The following is a 19,126-nucleotide window of genomic DNA, read 5'->3' on the forward strand; positions in this document are numbered from 1 at the left end:
ACAGGAGCTGGGCTGATTGGTCAAAGGAGGTTGGGAAGCGGTGACCTCACAGAGAGTCTATGAGCAGGGGCAGGTAAAGAGGCTGCAGGGTGGGGGAAATGGCTTTGCTGCAGGGAGTCTCCTTCTCAAGGTCTCCCCTTGAGGAGTGAGAGAGAATACAGGGTCACGCCTGTGAGCGCGAGGAGGAGCCTCCTTGGGGTTGTCCCCTTTCCCACTGCTAATTGAGTGAGAAGACAGAAGTCCCTGTGGAGCAGAGAAGAGCCTCAGAGAGGTTTCATGTTGTTGTTTCATGTTGTCATAGGTTTCCTTCATATGGACTGCATGACCAAGTGGAATTGATGGCAAAACATTGCCATTATGCAGTAAAACATCTTTAAGACTCGTCTTCGATGAATCAACGAACAGTCTCCACTCATGTGGACTGTGAACGATGTTGAGGGCTGCCATCACACCATGGATGTTGTTGCAGGCTACAAGATGGCCTTCCATGAAGAAGAATGGGACAAGATCCTTTTGACGGTCCCGGAGCAGGCTACATGAGGAAATCAGTCCTTTCGTTGGACTTGCTGGCAGAAGAGCCCAGTGATGGTGCAGCTCCCCGAGCGTCAGTGACAAACGCAGCGCTCCAGCAACTGAGCTCTAGGGCTCGCTGCTGAAAGAAAAGCTTCATGAGTTACAAAGGGAAAAGGAAGGTGCTGGTCTTTAGCCAAGGGCAGGGAGCCCCACCCTCCAACACAGACCATTTCCCTCGTTGTCTGTCTGTGCTGGGGCAGAATCAGTAACACGGCCTCCTGCTTTTGCTATTGCAGAGAGTCAGTTCTGACGGTCTCCTCAAACCCAGGGTGCCAAACAGGCCTCAGAGCTGACTGGGTGTAAACAAGAACTACTCAGGTAGACTGTGTCAGCTGCGAATTCAGATGTGCCCCTTTCCTGGAGAGATGGACTGAGCTGTGAGGGGACTGGAAGCGGAGCTCCCAATGTTTAACTTGCACTCGTTCAGCATCTTTCCTGCGAGTGCCGTCACTGTAGGTTAAATCCTCCAGCCCAGGACTCCCCACCAGCTGTGGGCCCGACAAGCTTTCCCTGGGATTGGATTCTGTAGAACAGGGGTGCAGGGAACCAGCAGGTGCATCTGACTCCTTGGTGAGGTTTTGCATGCAAGATGTGTGTGTGAGTCTTTGTGTGTCGGAAGCAGTGAGTGTGGCACTCTCAGTGAACCGACAGAGGGCAACGGTGGTCAGAGAGAGACAAAGGAAGAATCAAGAGGCACCGATGGGCATAAGGATGATGATTGTGTTGTGTTTCATTCCTTAGATGTGGTGCCACCGCCCGTCCCTTTAGCCTTGTAGTTTACCAAGAGTAAAACTAAATATCTGTTGAGATACAAGGGAGTGTGTGTGTCCATTCCTGCTAGCTGCACAGGGGTTTGATGTTGCTGCTTTCAATCCTCCGGCTCTGCCGGGATAAGGAACAATTGAAGCCATCACTGAAGTGAAGGAGGGAGATGATTTTCTGACAGGGAGGGACGGCTCCTCTTAAAGGTGTTTGGCAGGCAGCCTCCTTCCCAGGTCTGTCCCGACAACACCCAGTTGAAAGGGGACCCTCCCCAGCCCTCCTCAGCCCGATGAAAAGGAGCGAGTGAGTGAGCGTGGGGGAGAGCGAGCGACTGAGGGAGATGGATTGAGCGGTCCGGGATCTCTGCGAAGGGGCGGGATGAGGGTGTTCAGTTTTGTTGGGTCAGAAAGTTGGCAACCCCAGAACCAGGGGAAACAACTCAAAGACCCAGCGAGTCTGGCCAGGGGCAGGACATCAGCTTTGAGGGGAGGGGTGGGTGTGGCAGTGAAATCACAAAGGCCTTTTGCAGGACCGCGGCCTATTGGGCAAAGGTGGTGGGGAGGGGGTGACCTCACAGAGAGACCCCGACATCAGCCGGGCAGGACAGAGGTGCAGGGCCAGGCCAGTCTCTGAGACCTCCCGGCTTTGCTGCCGCAAGTCTCCTTCGCGAGGTCTCTCCTCGAGGGCTGAGAGAGAATTAGGATTCAGAGTTGTGAGCATGAGGAGGAACCTCTGTGGAGTTTTCTCCTTTCCTACCATGGATTGTGCTGAAAAGAAACTTCCCTTTGAGAAGGTAAGAGGCTCAGAGAGGTTTGGAACCTGTTCAGTCTGATCCACCTGGCGCAGGCAGCATTCTAGGCCCAGACAGCGCTGGCTTCAGGTGGCAGAATTTGATTTCCTCCCTAGGTTTTGATGGTTGGAATCCCTGGGGACATTGGGGTTTGTCCTTTTTCATTTCTCTTTTCCTCTTTCCTCCCTCCTTTCCCCTCTTCTCTTGCTTCTTTTTTCCCTTTTCCCAGCTTCCCTCCCTCTACCGAAGAGGGATGTGTGTGGAGTGCGGCAGGGGAGGGGTATTGCTCTCATTGCAGAGGTCCTCACCAAGAGGTGGGGCTGGATCTGAGAGTGATCCCCTGTGATGGTGACCTGGGCCATCCTTTGGGACATCTGGTGAGACCCCTCAGCCGCCCGCCCCTCAGAGTCTCAGTGGTGATTGGCCGAGCAGGGGGCTATTGAGAGTGAGGAGACTCAGGTCCTTTTGGTCTTTTTTCAAATCAGGCAAAGAAGTCACAACCAATCCAATGTACGGGATTAATCTTGCTGCTTCTCTCCATTAATTGTCTCTTAGCAGGTGATGATTTCCTCTAATGTTCTAGGTCTTCTAAAATACTTGCTGAATAATTACTATGAACCACTGTTGGTCTGTAGCTCACTTGAGAGCACTTTCTTCTGATGAGTCAATGTATGAAATTCAAGATCTGAGAGAGAGTTTGAATGTCAGGAGCAGTATTTCCTCTAATTTGCTATGTCCGTGTGCGGAATGAATTTTGCTGAGTGCACCAATACGGAGGTGAGGTGTGACTCCTCACCTGTCTATTGGTGCTCATTCCAAACTTCATTCTGCAGATGGATGGTGTGTGGCAGGGTGAGGCTGAAGTGTTAGGAGTGTGGAGGGGTCTGAGGTAGGGCAGAGGGTGGGGTGAAAGGGCTCTGTCTGGGGGAGCAGTGTGTGGGGTGGGGTTGGGGATGAGAGGCTGAGAGCTGGAGTAAAGGGTTGGGGTGCAGGGGTGTGAGGGCTCCGGCTAGGGATGCGGGCTCTGGGTTGGGGCTGGGAATGAGGGGTTTGGGATGTTATGCTTCAGTTTTTCCCTTATAAACTTAAGTCCTGTCTAACCTACAGGACGCTATGGGAATAAGACACCATGCTTTGTGGTGACATGACAAGAGGAGAGGGTGTGAGAACTACAGCAACAGAGATGGCAGTGGGTTTAGAGTCAGATTGTTTCAAATGCTGCATTCGTCTACTGACATTTAACAGCAACGCTTAGCTAACACAAAGGAGAAAGGAATTCTTTGCTAAAGATTCAACCTTCCCCTTTGGCCAACTCCACCCCTTCCCTGACTGCAGTGTGCTCACAACACCCCCCCAGGGGTGCATCTTGGAGCTGGGGTACCGCTGAGCCCTCTGTCTCCCCAGCCTGGGCTCCCTCTCACACAGCTGCTGGGAGAAGATGCAGCTCGCTCCCGGCCCTGCACTCACACAAACCTTTGCACAGGCAGGGACACACCCAGCTGCAGGGACTAGGAAGCTTCTCCCCAGCTCCCCAGCCTAGGTCCCCGGTGCTGCAGAGTCTTGCCCTGGCCAAAAGCCTGACGGGATCTGTTTATTACCCAGTCTGCTCCACCCTCCAAGTGGAGAGGATCATGCACCAGTCTCTGGTCCTGAGCAGGTGCCCCAACCTCATCTAGCAAAACGAAGAGTTTTAGGGGGAAATAGAACACACATTGATTAACTATGCAAAGATAGGCTTGAAGGGATTGTAAGCAATGAGCGCACAGCTCAATGCAGGTTACCCAAGAACTGAACCAAAAGAACCCTCTGCTTTGGCCTCAGCGGCAGATCTGGGGCGGTGATAGCTGAATTCCAGACTCACTTTCCTGCTCAGCCCCAGCTCTTTCCCCCAGGTCTCTCCCCTTGCCGGCAGGCTCCGGCTCAGCGGCTGACTCCAGCCACCGCAAAGAGTCCGAACCCTCCCTGCCCCCCAGAGCTGGGCACAAAGGGGGCTAATGCAGATCTCTCCCCCATACAGACCCGGCTGGGGCAGTAGCAGCAGCAGCCCAGGCACCCACCGGCCCCCCAGCAGCTCCCACACTCCAAATGCCCTGCACCGCACACACCCGCCGGCCTCACAGCTCCTCCCCACCCTCCCATGGTCTCATGGGCTCATAGACTCGAAGGCCAGAAGGGACCATAATGATCATCTAGTCCCACCTCCTTCACAACGCAGGCCACACAATCTCACCCATCCACTTCTATAGCAAACCCCTAACCTATGTCTGACTTACTGAACTCCTCAAATTGTGCTTTGAAGACCTCAAGCTGCAGAGAATCCTCCAGCAAGTGACCAGTGCCCCATGCTGCAGAGGAAGGCGAGAAACCTCCAGGGCCTCTGCCAATCTGCCCTGGAGGAAAATTCCTTCCCGACCCCAGAGATGCTGATCACTTAAACCCTTAGCATGTGGGCAAGACTCACCAGCCAGCACCCACGAGAGAATTCTCTGCAGGAACTCACATCCCCACCCATCTAACATCCAGTCCAGACCACTGGGCATACTTACCTGCTGATCATCAAAGATCAATTGCCAGATTAATTGCCAAAATTAGCCTATCCCATCATACCATCCCCTCCATAAATGTATTAAGTGTAGTCTTGAAGCCAGATATGTCTTTTGTCCCCACTACTCCCCTTGGAAGGCAAGTCTAAACTCCCTAGTGTCCACTTCATAGCCACTGGTTCTTCTTCTTCTCCACGGCATCGCTCGTGGAGAACAAGGACCTGCAAATCTACAGTCGTAGTCTATCTTTGTTTCAAGAATAAAAACAAACTAGCGCCTCAGGGGACCGGAACGGATTTCAGCTGATGGACAGCTTTGCTCAGTGTTTCTACATTTTAACAGGAAAATGTTGAATGGTGAAATTCATTTCACGTCCCCGTTCAGCGGAACTCCTGAACATACAGGAGATGGATATGAAAATATAGATCACTTAAAAAAGAGGACATGTAAGAGAGCAGCTGGACTTGAACCAGAAACCTCTCGATCCGCCCTCAAATGCACCACCACTGAGTTCCCTGAGGCAGCTGAGTGTTGGAGCTAGTGATCTTGAAGAGTATGAAGGGGACACTTATTTCAAAGAGCTTCTCTTCCATTCCCAGACATGAGTGGTTTTAAAAATGGAGTTTCATTACATTTTCTATGTGCATGTAAACACCACAGCTTGCACAATCCCCACAACTGCTCAGTCTCACCAGAGCACAATAACTTTGGAAGCCCCACACCCAGCTCCCCAGCTCTGCGGCCTTTAACCTCTTCAGCAGTTCTCCAATGCCTTAAAGCCACAGGGCACAGCATGGAATTTGACCCCATTAATCCTAAATCAATTTGGATGAAAAATCTTTGCAAAAATAGTTCGTTTTCCAAACCAAAAGCATCTCCCATTTGTGGCGTCCCCTTAAACTGTCTCTTCGCACACAAAGAGGAGACACTTTAATTTAGAAATGAGATAAGATGCTTCAGTCAGGGTAAGCAGTTCCTCCCCTTCATGATTGAAAGATCATAAAATGCCAGTCAAATTGACTCTTTCAGCCCTTACACAGCAGACCCCACTGACGGCATCTCCCCGGGGCCGGGTGGAGCCAGCTCACCTTATCAAACCTTCCCATACCCGGGGGAACGGGAAAGTGCGAGGCTGCAGCGCCACCTAGCGGCCACAGGACAAATCGCCGGCTGCGGCACCTGTGGGCACTGGGAGTTCGCTTAACATGGAAAGCTGCCTAATGCACGGTTGGCAAAACGGGGGTCTGCTGCACGACATCATCATCTGCAATGACTCAACCCGATAGGACACCTCCTGTGCTACGCTGCTACTAGTGACCCTCTCAAACAGGTCCCTACAGCTCCCCAGCCTCCCCCCACCAGGAGGCAGCTAGGAGAGGCTTGTTACACTGCTCTACAGCCAAAATGCTTCTGAAATTAATATAGTCAAACTTTACTAATTCTGGGTCACTCAGAATGAAAATGATGCTTAAAATTCTTGATTGGCTCTAGTTTTCAAGATATGCTATTGAGTCAGTATTTATGACCCTTGACTTGGGAATGGCGGAGAAGTGAGTTATAAAGGGACGGGATCTCAATTTAACCAGTAATGACTAAAATCCATCTTTGACTGGATCTATGAATAAATCTATGAATGGGTTTGGACAGTACTTGCTTTTTAGGCAAAACAATGAAGGATGCAATCTGAAGCTGGTATTGCCTCATACATGGTATGAATTGCATCATGTTATTCCTAGAAGTCATGGATGATGCAATCATAATGAAGCTGAACCAATTGCCCTATATCAGCTCTAGAAATCAGACAGTGTCGTGCTCTCTTATTTGTCAGTGTTTGATTTTGCAAAGGGACCCATTTCTCTTTAGCCAAAGTGAGCAGAGATGCCTCGTACTTGTGTGAACAGTGCAGATAACTTCTGCTATGTTTGTGGTGAAGTGACTTTTGCATCACCAAAGTGCAGTAGAACCACTATGGTTAAGAAAGCCTATCACTTTTCTTTTGGCTGCATAATTGGAGATCAGGACAAGAGGTGGGCCCCACACATATGCTGCAACACTTGTGCAACAAATCTTCGCCAGTGGTTGAACAGCAAAGGAAATCTATGCCTTTTGCAGTGCCAATGATGTGGAGAGAGCCAACAGATCATACCAGCAAATGTTACTTCTACATGGTGCCTCCAGTTGGGAAAGGAGTGACAAAGAAGAAAACGTGGATGCTGCATTATCCAAACATTCCATCAGCTCTATGCCCAGTACCCCACGGAGAAGGACTGACACTTCCTGATGCACCAGAATCATTCTCACTTGAGTCAGACGAGGAAGAGGAAGAGGACGAAACTTCTGGTCCTGAACCATCAATGTCACAGGACCCACATTTTCTCCCATCCTCCTCCTCTGAACCACACCTCAAAACACAAGGTGAACGGAATGACCTTGTCAGGGATTCGGAACTACCCAAGAGTAAGGCAGAGCTGTTGGGCTCCGCACTACAGCAGTGGACTCTCCTGGCAGGTGACGTTAGGGTTTCCATGCTCCGTGACCGTCAAAAGGCTCTTGTCCCATCTTCTTCATGGAAGGCCATCTTGTAGCCTGCAACAACATCCATGGTGTGATGGCAGCCCTCAACATCGTTCACAATCCACATGAGTGGAGACTGTTCATTGATTCATCGAAGACGAGCCTTAAAGCTGTTTTACTGCATAATGGCAATGTTTTGCCATCAATTCCACTTGGTCATGCAGTCCATATGAAGGAAACCTAGGACAACATGAAACAACTTTTGAGGTGCATAAACTATGACCAACATCAGTGGCAGCTTTGTGGCGATTTGAAGGTTGTTGCTCTCTTGCTTGGGCTGCAGACTGGATACACAAAGTACTGCTGTTTTCTCTGCGAATGGGATAGTCGTGCAACAGATTCCCACTACATCAAGAAAGATTTGCCACTCCGACAGTCATTGGAGCCTGGGAGGGAAAGTGTTCAGCATCCACCACTTGTTGCATCAAAGAAGATTTTGTTACCACCCTTACACATCAAGCTGGGGCTGATGAAGAACTTTGTCAAGGCCATTGACAAAACACAAGCAGCTCCGTGGAAAATTCCCAAGGTTAAGTGAAGCTAAGATAAAGGAAGGTGTCTTTATTGGTCCTCAGATTCATGAAGTCTAGAGGATGGAGATGGATGGCAGGAGAGAGATCACTTGATCATTGCCTGTTAGGTTCACTCCCTCAGGGGCACCTGGCATTGGCCACTGTCGGTAGACAGATACTGGGCTAGATGGACCTTTGGTCTGACCCGGTACGGCCTTTCTTATGTTCTTAAAGCTTGGAAAAATTGCTTTTTAATTTAAAAAAAAACACACTAAAGCTATTTGTGTTTATTTTTGGCTGTGTGTAGGCTGGGGTGGGATGAGGATGAGATGGCATACACACATTGTGTGTAGGGTGCTCATTCTGTGAGGGCATGCAGATCCTGCAGAAAGAAGCAGGTGTTTGTTTAAAAAAGTTCAAGTTACTTAATTACAATTTTTTTTAAAGTTGAAAGTTCCTGTTTCAGGTACATCTCTGCTCCCTGCAGTTCCCAGGCCTCCAGACTGAAGATACTGCTCCATCACAGGGAAAAGGGGAAGAGAAAGGCGCAATCCCCACACAATTCAATAATGGGATTTGACCGAGCATCTTCTCACATGTATGGGGCAGCAGCAGAAGCTTCAATGGCTGAATCAGAGAGTTTTATCTTCTGAAAACTATTATAAATTAAGTAGAGATACAGACTTATCTATTAGTTAGGACCAAGGAATGGGACTCAGGGGCCCATGGCTCTGTAGCCAGCTGTCCTTCTGACTATCCGTGTGATTCTGAGCAAGTCACTTCCCCCCTCTCTGTGACTCAGTTTCTGCACTGGTAAAATGTGGAGAAGAATACTGACCCAGCTGTGTAAGATGCTTTGAGATTATCAGATGAAGGTTACATAGTTACAGTTGAGGTGTGAAAACCAAGGGAGGAGAAACTGGTTCTGTAATTGGCAAGCCATTCACAGTCTTTGTTTAATCCTGAGCTGATGGTGTTAAATTTGCAGACGAACTGGAGCTCAGCAGTTTCTCTTTGAAGTCTGGTCCTGAAGTTTTTGCTGCAGGATGGCCACCTTAAGATCTGCTATTGTGTGGCCAGGAGGTTGAAGTGTTCTCCTACAGGTTGTTGTATATTGCCATTCCTAATGTCTGATTTGTGTCCATTTATCCTTTTCCTTAGCGACTGTCCAGTTTGGCCGATGTACATAGCAGAGCAGAGGGGCATTGCTGGCATATGATGGCATATATTACATTGGTGGATGTGCAGGTGAATGAACCGGTGATGGTGTGGCTGATCTGGTTAGGTCCTGTGATGGTGTTGCTGGTGTAGATATGTGGGCAGAGTTGGCATCGAGGTTTGTTGCATGGGTTGGTTCCTGAGCTAGAGTTACTATGGTGTGGTGTGCAGTTGCTGGTGAGAATATGCTTCAGGTTGGCAGGTTGTCTGTGGGCGAGGACTGGCCTGCCACCCAAGGCCTGTGAAAGTGTGGGATCATTGTCCAGGATGGGTTGTAGATCCCTGATGATGCGTTGGAGGGTTTGAGCTGGGGACTGTATGTGATTGCCAGTGGAGTCCTGTTGGTTTCTTTCTTGGGCTTGTCTTGCAGTAGGAGGCTTCTGGGTACACGTCTGGCTCTGCTGATCTGTTTCCTTATTTCCTCGTGTGGGTACTGTAGTCTTGAGAATGCTTGGTGGAGATTTTCACCACGATTTCAACAGCTTCCACCCTCCATCAACCTCAGCCTGGACCAATCTACACGGGAGGTCCACTTCCTAGACACCACGGTGCAAATAAGTGATGGTCACATTAACACCACCCTATACCGAAAACCTACCGACCGCTATGCCTACCTTCATGCCTCCAGCTTCCATCCCGGACACACCACAAGATCCATTGTCTACAGCCAAGCACTGAGCTACAACCGTATCTGCTCTAACCCCGCAGACAGAGACCAACACCTAGAAAATCTCCACCAAGCACCTGGCATTGGCCACTGTCGGTAGACAGATACTGGGATAGATGGACCTTTGGTCTGACCTGCACGGCCTTTCTTATGTTCTTATTTTCTTATTTGACCATGCACTGCGTGGCAAGGAAAAGACGGCATGGAAAGCCTTCCACTTAGTGGCAATACATTTTCTCGGAAACAACAAGGCAGACAACTACAGGTTGTTGGTGGAAAACCTCCACAAGGCTTACAAAAGCCTTGGTTGCAACATGTCACTAAAGAGACATTTTTTGCACTCTCATCTAGATTTTTTTTTCCACCCAACTGCGGAGCAGTGAGCGACGAGCATGGCGAGCAATTTCACCAGGACATTGCAACAATGGAGAACCGCTATCAGGGCAAATGGAGCCCATCAATGCTGGCAGACTATTGCTGGACAGTGACAAGAGATGCTCCATTTAATGAATACAAGAGACAAGCCAAGAAGCGCCGAGTAGACACTGAATAGGACTAAACTATGTACAGAATAGCTTTTTGCCTTTTGTTTCCTAATACATTTTAGCTAGATAACCCTTTTGCTGATTTTTAAATTGTTACATAAACAGGAGATGTGAAATATTATCATGTAAAGCAACCATAACACACAAAAAGACCTAGGTTTAAAATTGATGATTAAAACTCTGCTATCTACACAATATACATAGACATAAAATGTAAAAAACTTAAATATCTTAGAAACAGAAGCCAATCAGTTGTTTTAATTGTCATCTTTGAATTGAGCAAATCAAAATACATTCTAAATAGCACATTTGATCTCTGAAGCAGACGACTTCTGAAAAATTGTAGCCCAGTGTAAGCCAAGCAACCCCCTCCCTTGCTTTGTACTGGGTGCCCAGCTGTGGGCTTGTGTGTGTGTGTGTGTGTGTGTTGGAGGGGGGGGGGTGTTGTGAGCACACTCCAGTCAGGGAAGGGGTGGAGTTGGCCAAAGGGGAAGGTTGAATCTTTAGCAAAGAATTCCTTTCTCCTTTGTGTTAGCTAAGTGTTGCTGTTAAATGTCATTAGACTAATGCAACATTTTAAACAATCTGACACTAACCCCACTGCCATCTCTGTTGCTGTAGTTCTCACACCCTCTCCTCTTGTCATGTCACCACAAAGCATGGTGTCTTATTCCCATAGCGTCCTGTAGGTTAGACAGGACTTAAGTTTAGAAGGGGAAAACTGAAGCATAACATCCCAAACCCCTCATTCCCAGCCCCAACCCAGAGCCCGCATCCCTAGCCGGAGCCCTCACACCCCTGCACCCCAACCCTTTACTCCAGCTCTCAGCCTCTCATCCCCAACCCCACCCCACACACTGCACCCCCAGACAGAGCCCTTTCACCCCACCCTCTGCCCTACCTCAGACCCCTCCACACTCCTAACACTTCAGCCTCACCCTGCCACACACCATCCAGCTGCAGAATGAAGTTTGGAATGAGCACCAATAGACAGGTGAGGTGTCACACCTCACCTCCGTATTGGTGCACTCAGCAAAATTCATTCCGTACACGGACATAGCAAATTAGAGGAAACACTGCTCCTGACATTCAAACTCTCTCTCAGATCTTGAATTTCATACATTGACTGATCAGAAGAAAGTGCTCTCAAGTGAGCTACAGACCAACAGTGGTTCATAGTAATTATTCAGCAAGTATTTTAGAAGACCTAGAACATTAGAGGAAATCATCACCTGCTAAGAGACAATTAATGGAGAGAAGCAGCAAGATTAATCCCGTACATTGGATTGGTTGTGACTTCTTTGCCTGATTTGAAAAAAGACCAAAAGGACCTGAGTCTCCTCGCTCACGATAGCCCCCTGCTCAGCCAATCACCACTGAGACTCTGAGGGGCGGGCGGCTGAGGGGTCTCACCAGATGTCCCAAAGGACGGCCCAGGTCACCATCACAGGGGATCACTCTCAGATCCAGCCCCACCTCTTGGTGAGGACCTCTGCAATGAGAGCAATACCCCTCCCCTGCCGCACTCCACACACATCCCTCTTCGGTAGAGGGAGGGAAGCTGGGAAAAGGGAAAAAAGAAGCAAGAGAAGAGGGGAATGGAGGGAGGAAAGAGGAAAAGAGAAACGAAAAAGGACAAACCCCAAATGTCCCCAGGGATTCCAACCATCAAAACCTAGGGAGGAAATCAAATTCTGCCACCTGAAGCCAGTGCTGTCTGGGCCTAGAATGCTGCCTGCGCCAGGTGGATCAGACGGAACAGGTTCCAAACCTCTCTGAGCCTCTTACCTTCTCAAAGGGAAGTTTGTTTTCAGCACAATCCATGGTAGGAAAGGAGAAAACTCCACAGTCTTTCCTCCTCATGCTCACATCCATGAATCTGAATTCTCTCTCAGCCCTCGAGGAGAGACCTCGCGAAGGAGACTTGCGGCAGCAAAGCCGGGAGGTCTCAGAGACAGACCTGGCCCTGCACCTCTGTCCTGCCCGGCTGATGTCGGGGTCTCTCTCTCTCTCTGAGGTCACCCCCTCCCCACCACCTTTGCCCAATAGGCCACGGTCCTGCAAAAGGCCTTTGTGATGTCACTGCCACACCCACCCCTCCCCTCAAAGCTGATGTCCTGCCCCTGGCCAGACTCGTTGGGTCTTTGAGTTGTTTCCCCTGGATCTGGGGTTGCCAACTTTCTGACCCAACAAAACTGAACACCCTCATCCCGCCCCTTCGCAGAGATCCCGGACCGCTCAATCCATCTCCTCAGTCGCTCGCTCTCCCCACGCTCACTCGCTCCTTTTCATCGGGCTGAGGAGGGCTGGGGAGGGTCCCTTTTCAACTGGGTGTTGTTGGGACAGACCTGGGAAGGAGGCTGCCTGCCAAACACCTTTAAGAGGAGCCGTCCCTCCCTGTCAGAAAATCATCTCCCTCCTTCACTTCAGTGATGGCTTCAATTGTTCCTTATCCCGGCAGAGCCGGAGGATTGAAAGCAGCAACATCAAACCCCTGTGCAGCTAGCAGGAATGGACACAGACACTCCCTTGTATCTCAACAGATATTTAGTTTTACTCTTGGTAAACTACAAGGCTAAAGGGACGGGCGGTGGCACCACATCTAAGGAATGAAACACAACACAATCATCATCCTTATGCCCATCGGTGCCTCTTGATTCTTCCTTTGTCTCTCTCTGACCACCGTTGCCCTCTGTCGGTTCACTGAGAGTGCCACACTCACTGCTTCCGACACACAAAGACTCACACACACATCTTGCATGCAAAACCTCACCAAGGAGTCAGATGCACCTGCTGGTTCCCTGCACCCCTGTTCTACAGAATCCAATCCCAGGGAAAGCTTGTCGGGCCCACAGCTGGTGGGGAGTCCTGGGCTGGAGGATTTAACCTACAGTGACGGCACTCGCAGGAAAGATGCTGAACGAGTGCAAGTTAAACATTGGGAGCTCCGCTTCCAGTCCCCTCACAGCTCAGTCCATCTCTCCAGGAAAGGGGCACATCTGAATTCGCAGCTGACACAGTCTACCTGAGTAGTTCTTGTTTACACCCAGTCAGCTCTGAGGCCTGTTTGGCACCCTGGGTTTGAGGAGACCGTCAGAACCGACTCTCTGCAATAGCAAAAGCAGGAGGCCGTGTTATTGCTCCTGTCCCAGCACAGACAGACAACGAGGGAAATGGTCTGTGTTGGAGGGTGGGGCTCCCTTCCCTTGGCCAAAGACCAGCACCTCCCTTTGCCCTTTGTCACTCGTGAAGCTTTTCTTTCAGCAGCGAGCCCTAGAGCTCAGTTGCTGGAGCGCTGCGTTTGTCACTGACGCTCGGGGAGCTGCACCATCACTGGGCTCTTCTACCAGCAAGTCCAACGAAAGGACTGATTTCCTCATGTAGCCTGCTCCGGGACCGTCAAAAGGATCTTGTCCCATTCTTCTTCATGGAAGGCCATCTTGTAGCCTGCAACAACATCCATGGTGTGATGGCAGCCCTCAACATCGTTCACAGTCCACATGAGTGGAGACTGTTCGTTGATTCATCGAAGACGAGTCTTAAAGATGTTTTACTGCATAATGGCAATGTTTTGCCATCAATTCCACTTGGTCATGCAGTCCATATGAAGGAAACCTATGACAACATGAAACAACAACATGAAACCTCTCTGAGGCTCTTCTCTGCTCCACAGGGACGTCTGTCTTCTCACTCAATTAGCAGTGGGAAAGGGGAAAACCCCAAGGAGGCTCCTCCTCACGCTCACAGGCGTGACCCTGTATTCTCTCTCACTCCTCAAGGGGAGACCTTGAGAAGGAGACTCCCTGCAGCAAAGCCATTTCCCCCACCCTGCAGCCTCTTTACCTGCCCCTGCTCATAGACTCTCTGTGAGGTCACCGCTTCCCAACCTCCTTTGACCAATCAGCCCAGCTCCTGTAAAAGGCTAGTGTGATGTCACCGCCCTGGACAGCCCCTTTGCATCTTTGAGCTGCTCCTGCTGTGTCACACCCACACCCCCACTCACTCAGTGTTACTTCTGGACACGAAGCAGGCGACACATGAAAACATCAGAGGCTGCTCAATGGCCCATACTTAGTTTTGCAGAGATTTGTAGACATTAAGGCAAGTAGAGACCTTTGGATCATAGAATCATAGGACTGGAAGGACCCCAAGAGGTCATCGAGTCCAGTCGCCTGCACTCAAGGCCAGACTAAGTATTATATAGATCATCTCTGACAGGGCTTTGTCTAACCTGCTCTTAAAAATCTCCAAGGATGGAGATTCAACAACCTCCGTAGGCTATTTATTCCACTGCTTAACCACCCTGACTCTTAGCAAGTTTTTCCTAATGTCTAACCTAAACCTCCCTTGCTGTAATTTAAGCCTCTTGATTCTTGTCCTATCATGAGAGGTTAAGGAGAATATATTTTCTCCCGCCTCCTTGTAACAACCTTTTAGGTACTTGAAAACTGTAATGTCCCCTCTCAGTCTTCTCTTCTCCAGACTTAACAAATCCAATTCTTTCAATCTTCCCTCATAGGTCATGTTTTCTAGACTTTCATCATTCTTGTTGCTCTTCTCTGGACTTTCTCCAATTTCTCTGCATCTTTCCAAAAATGTGATGCCCAGAACTGTACACAAGAATCCAGTGGAGGCCTAATCAGCACGGACCTAGGCTGGGAGACCTACAGAAGGAGACTCTCTGCAGCAAAGCCCGGGGGTCTCTGAGATGGCCCCAGCCCTGCAGCCTGTCCTACCTGGCTGTTGTCATGGACGCTCTGTGAGGTCACCGCCTCCCAACCTCCTTTCACCAATCAGCTGAGGTGCTGCACAAGGCCCTTGTGATGTCACCGCCTCACCCACCCCTGCCCTGCAGGGCTAATGTCCTGCCCCTGGCCAGCCCCTTTGCATGTTTGAGCTGCTTTCCCTGTGACACCCCCACACACTCAGGGTTAGTGCTGGGGATCAAGCAGGCAGCACATGGAAACCTCAGAGGCTCTCAATGTGCCACACTCAGTTTTGCTGAGATTTGGAGACTAAGGCCACAAGAGACACTTAGATCATCTCATCTGACCCCTCTGCACAGCCCAGGTCTCCTGTATGGCACTCTAGCAAGTTTTGGACCAAAGCAGACTCCACAAAGGCACCTCATCAAGGGATGGATGGAGAAAGCACCACTTCCCTTGGTGGTCTGGAGGAAATTGATGCTGTCGGGGGCAGGGAATTCACCCCAAGGCCACGCTTGGGAGTCTGTATCATAACATGCATGCACAACAGCACTGCACAAAGTTTGTACACGTCACCTTAACTCTGATGGTTCCTAATGTTTAAAGGCCCCCAGGGGTGCAACTTGGAGCTGGGGTACCGCTGAGCCCTCTGTCTCCCCAGCCTGGGCTCCCTCTCACACAGCTGCTGGGAGAAGATGCAGCTCGCTCCCGGCCCTGCACTCACACAAACCTTTGCACAGGCAGGGACACACCCAGCTGCAGGGTATGCTGTCCTCCCTCTCAATGTTTAAATTTGGCATGGAGTGCCTGGACATCTCCCAACCGTCTCCCCTGAATTCCTAGTTTAAAGCTCTTTTGATCAGATGAGCCAGCCTCCCTCCTAGAAGTCTATTTCCTTCCCTACTCAGGTGGAGTCCATCCCGTGAGAAGAGTTCTCTGTCCCCGAAAGCCTCCCAGTGCCCATACGTCCCAAAGCCCTCCTTATAGCACCACTTCCTGAGCCAACTATTTATCATCACAATCCTGTCACCCCTTTGTCGCCCTTCCGTAGGGACAGGTAAAATCCCACTGAAGATCACCTGAGCCTCAATTTCCTTGAGCGTCTTACCCAGCCTGGCATAGTCTCCTTGATCCTCTCTAGCGAGAATCTAGCCGTGTCATTCGTTCCTACATGAAGGATGATCAATGGGTTCTTACCTGCTCCTTTTAGGATCCTTTTCAACTGCAGGTCCACATCCCGTATTTTAGCGCCCGGTAGACAGCACACCCTTCTGTTCTCCGGATCGGCCCTGGTCACAGGCCTGTCCAACCTTCTCGGTATGGCATCCCCAATCACGTAGACCTGCCTTTGCCTGGTGACAGTGCGGTCTGCTAACCTATCCCCCGTTCCCCCTGATTGCAAGCTCCTTCCATTCCTATCCTCCCTTGTAGTCCCCTAAGCCATCCTGCATCCTCCCGGGGCCCAAAGTCGGTGCTGTCACCATCGACTCCTCCCCTCTTTCTATCGGACTAGCCGCTATTCTCTTCTTCCTTGGTCTCCCACCGTCAGCTACCACCTGCTGTACCCCTTCCTCATTCTCCAAACCTTCAAACCTGTTCCTTAGCTCTATTTCTCCCTCACTGGCTCTCCTTTTCCTCGGCCTGCTTCTCACGATCACATGCTTCCACTGCCCATGTTCCCCATCCAGCATTCCCCCCTCACAGGCCTTAGCCCCTGCTTCCCCCTGTACCCCTGAGCATTCCCCGTCAGCCACAGCTTGCCTTTGCTCCATCAGCTGCTCAAGCCCCTTCTAATCTCTACCAGGGTTTCTACCTGCATCTCTAGACCTACGATCTTTTCTTCCAGCAGCTCTATAAGGCGGCACTTCAAGCATACAAAACTCTGTTACGTTGCCCCCACTAGGACCATGTACATTCCGCAGCTGCTGCATGCAATCATCCTCGTTGTATCCTCTGCTGCTTGGCTCATGGCTGCTGTTGTCTCTGCCTCTATCAGCCTTCTCACCTGGGGAACACAGCACCGCACCCCCTGGCCCTTCCGACTCCCCCTGTAAACTAACTCCCACTCAAACTCCCCTGTTAGCAGCCCTGTTCGCCGGCTCCTGTGCCGCTGCCTGGCTGGGCGGCCGCTTTTATAGGCCCCCTCCTCAGCCTAGCTCCGCCACCTACTCAGGGCTCGGCTGCCCGCTCAGCAGTCTGCCCCTACGGATAGATAAGTGGGGTTAAATCAGTTCTCAGCCTGAGTCCTTTGCTCTTAATCCTGAGGATATTGTCCCACCATGGGGCCATTTCCCGCCTCTCTTTCCTAGGGAAGAACAATTTTCCTTGCACAGACACAGGAACAGCAAGATCCTTCTCTGTCCCTTGTGCAAAGCAGGGGGCCAAATTCCATGGAAACAATGGACAAGCAGGGGGCCCTGGGCACATCCAGCCCTGGCCGTGAGATGTTCCCTCCCCTCTTTCTTTATGCCCCTGTTGTTATTTCATGGATTGTCTGGGATGGGGAAAAAGCTCAGTTCACTCCAGGAGGAGGGGGAAAGAACCCTGAAAGTCTCAGGACCCAACTCCTGCTACCAGGATCACTGAGGTGCTGGGAATCTGACTGTGTGAATTGTCAAGGTGGGGAATGAATAACAATTTACAACAAGATCCACCTCATTAATCACTGACACAGGCTAATCCTGCCGCAGATAGACAGGAAACTGGGAGTGATTCTTTGCTGTGCAGCCATGGAAACAGTGCACCGCAGTGAACGTACTGGGAAAGCTGGACTTTACAGGCAGGTGGAAAGAGCAGATCCTAGAAACACCTGGAGCTTCCCACACCACTGCTACCACCAGAGTCAGGCGGTGAGCGACTCACAGCACCCCTCCCCTCCCATTACCTTCCAGCAGGGGGTGGCAGCACCCCCCACCCAAAGCAGGGGAGAGGGCTGAGTGTATCTCTGCACCCTGAGTCCAGGGCACCCACTCTCTCTGCCCCACACATCGAATCTGGCCCTGCTGAAATGTGACCCCCAAGAACCAGCAGCCTCCAGGACAGCAGATTTGGCCTCAGAGCCGGGAATGTGTCCCTCATGCTGCTCTTAGGCCACTGGATATTCTGGAAACAGGAGGGCTCTGAGTGTAACCTATAGCCCACATCATCCATCTGGGGATGTAGCTCAGTGGTAGAGCACATGCTTTGCATGTATGTGGTCCTGGGTTCAATTCCCAGCATATCTAGGTTCCTTTCACCCTGCTGCTTTGCTCATGCCCAGAGAGGATGTGACCCTGCAGGAGTTTCAATCCTGCTCAGTGAGGGGCAAGTGCCAATTGCATGGAAGGTCTGGGTGGGCTTTCTGCTCCTAAGACTCCTCTGTACATTTAAGATTCCCACCAGTTGTGCTGCTTGGGACAAGAGTAGATGAAAGGGGAGAATCCTCCACCACTGGAGGGAAAGGTCCCATATGCACAGACTGAGAGGCAAAGACTAGACTTATTTTTTGTCTGGGCCCAATCTTTCCACCTGGTACAGCCCTTGTTCCAGCTCACGTGGTAGCTAGGGGATGTCTCATGACTGCAGCCATGTTTGTTCAGTTCCACCCCCTTATACAGCTTTGGCACAAGGCAGGAATTTTTTGTCTCTCTCCTGAGGAAGAGCCCCAGGTTTAAGGTGGATTCCTGTCCCAGGTGACATGGTCACATGTCCTGTGAGACCCCCCGCAAGCCTTCATTCTTCCTGGCCTGACTCACAGATGGTACAGGAAAGAGCCATCTCCAGTCAGTTGTCCTGGTTAATGGGAGCATTCAAGAGTCCAAACCACTACTAATGGCCCACACTTTGCATCATTACAACAGGACCTCAGAGTTATAGTTCATATTTCTAGTTTCAGATCCAAGAATGATCAGTTCATACAAATAGGATGAACACACACAGTAGATTATAAGCTTTGTAATGATACCTTACAAGAGACCTTTTGCATGAAGCATAGTCCAGTCACTTTATATTCACACTCATTAGCATATTTTCATAAAATCACACGGAGTGCAACATCACAGCAGGGAAAGGGTTTTACTGCGGCACCTGGGAGCAGTCAAGTTTCATGTTCTGGCTGTGGTATGAGTTCCTCCAGCTTTCTCGTAAGCACACACGTACCTTAGCGGGTGCTCTCGATACAGGAATGGCCCCGACACGGTAAAGTGATGGGGATTGCATTTTCCTTTTTTATTTCTGTATTTCCAATGACATTTCTGT

General features: G+C 50.3%; 1 non-coding gene across 1 annotated transcript; it reads left to right on the forward strand.

Moving 5' to 3' along the window:
* The first annotated feature begins 18,042 nt into the window (after positions 1-18,042).
* TRNAA-UGC lies at positions 18,043-18,114 on the forward strand. The gene has a single exon. It is a non-coding gene; the product is annotated as a tRNA-Ala (tRNA).
* The last annotated feature ends 1,012 nt before the right edge of the window (positions 18,115-19,126 follow it).

The sequence above is a fragment of the Mauremys reevesii genome, linkage group 17 (assembly GCF_016161935.1).
Source record: "Mauremys reevesii isolate NIE-2019 linkage group 17, ASM1616193v1, whole genome shotgun sequence".
NCBI classification, from domain to species: Eukaryota; Metazoa; Chordata; order Testudines; family Geoemydidae; genus Mauremys; species Mauremys reevesii.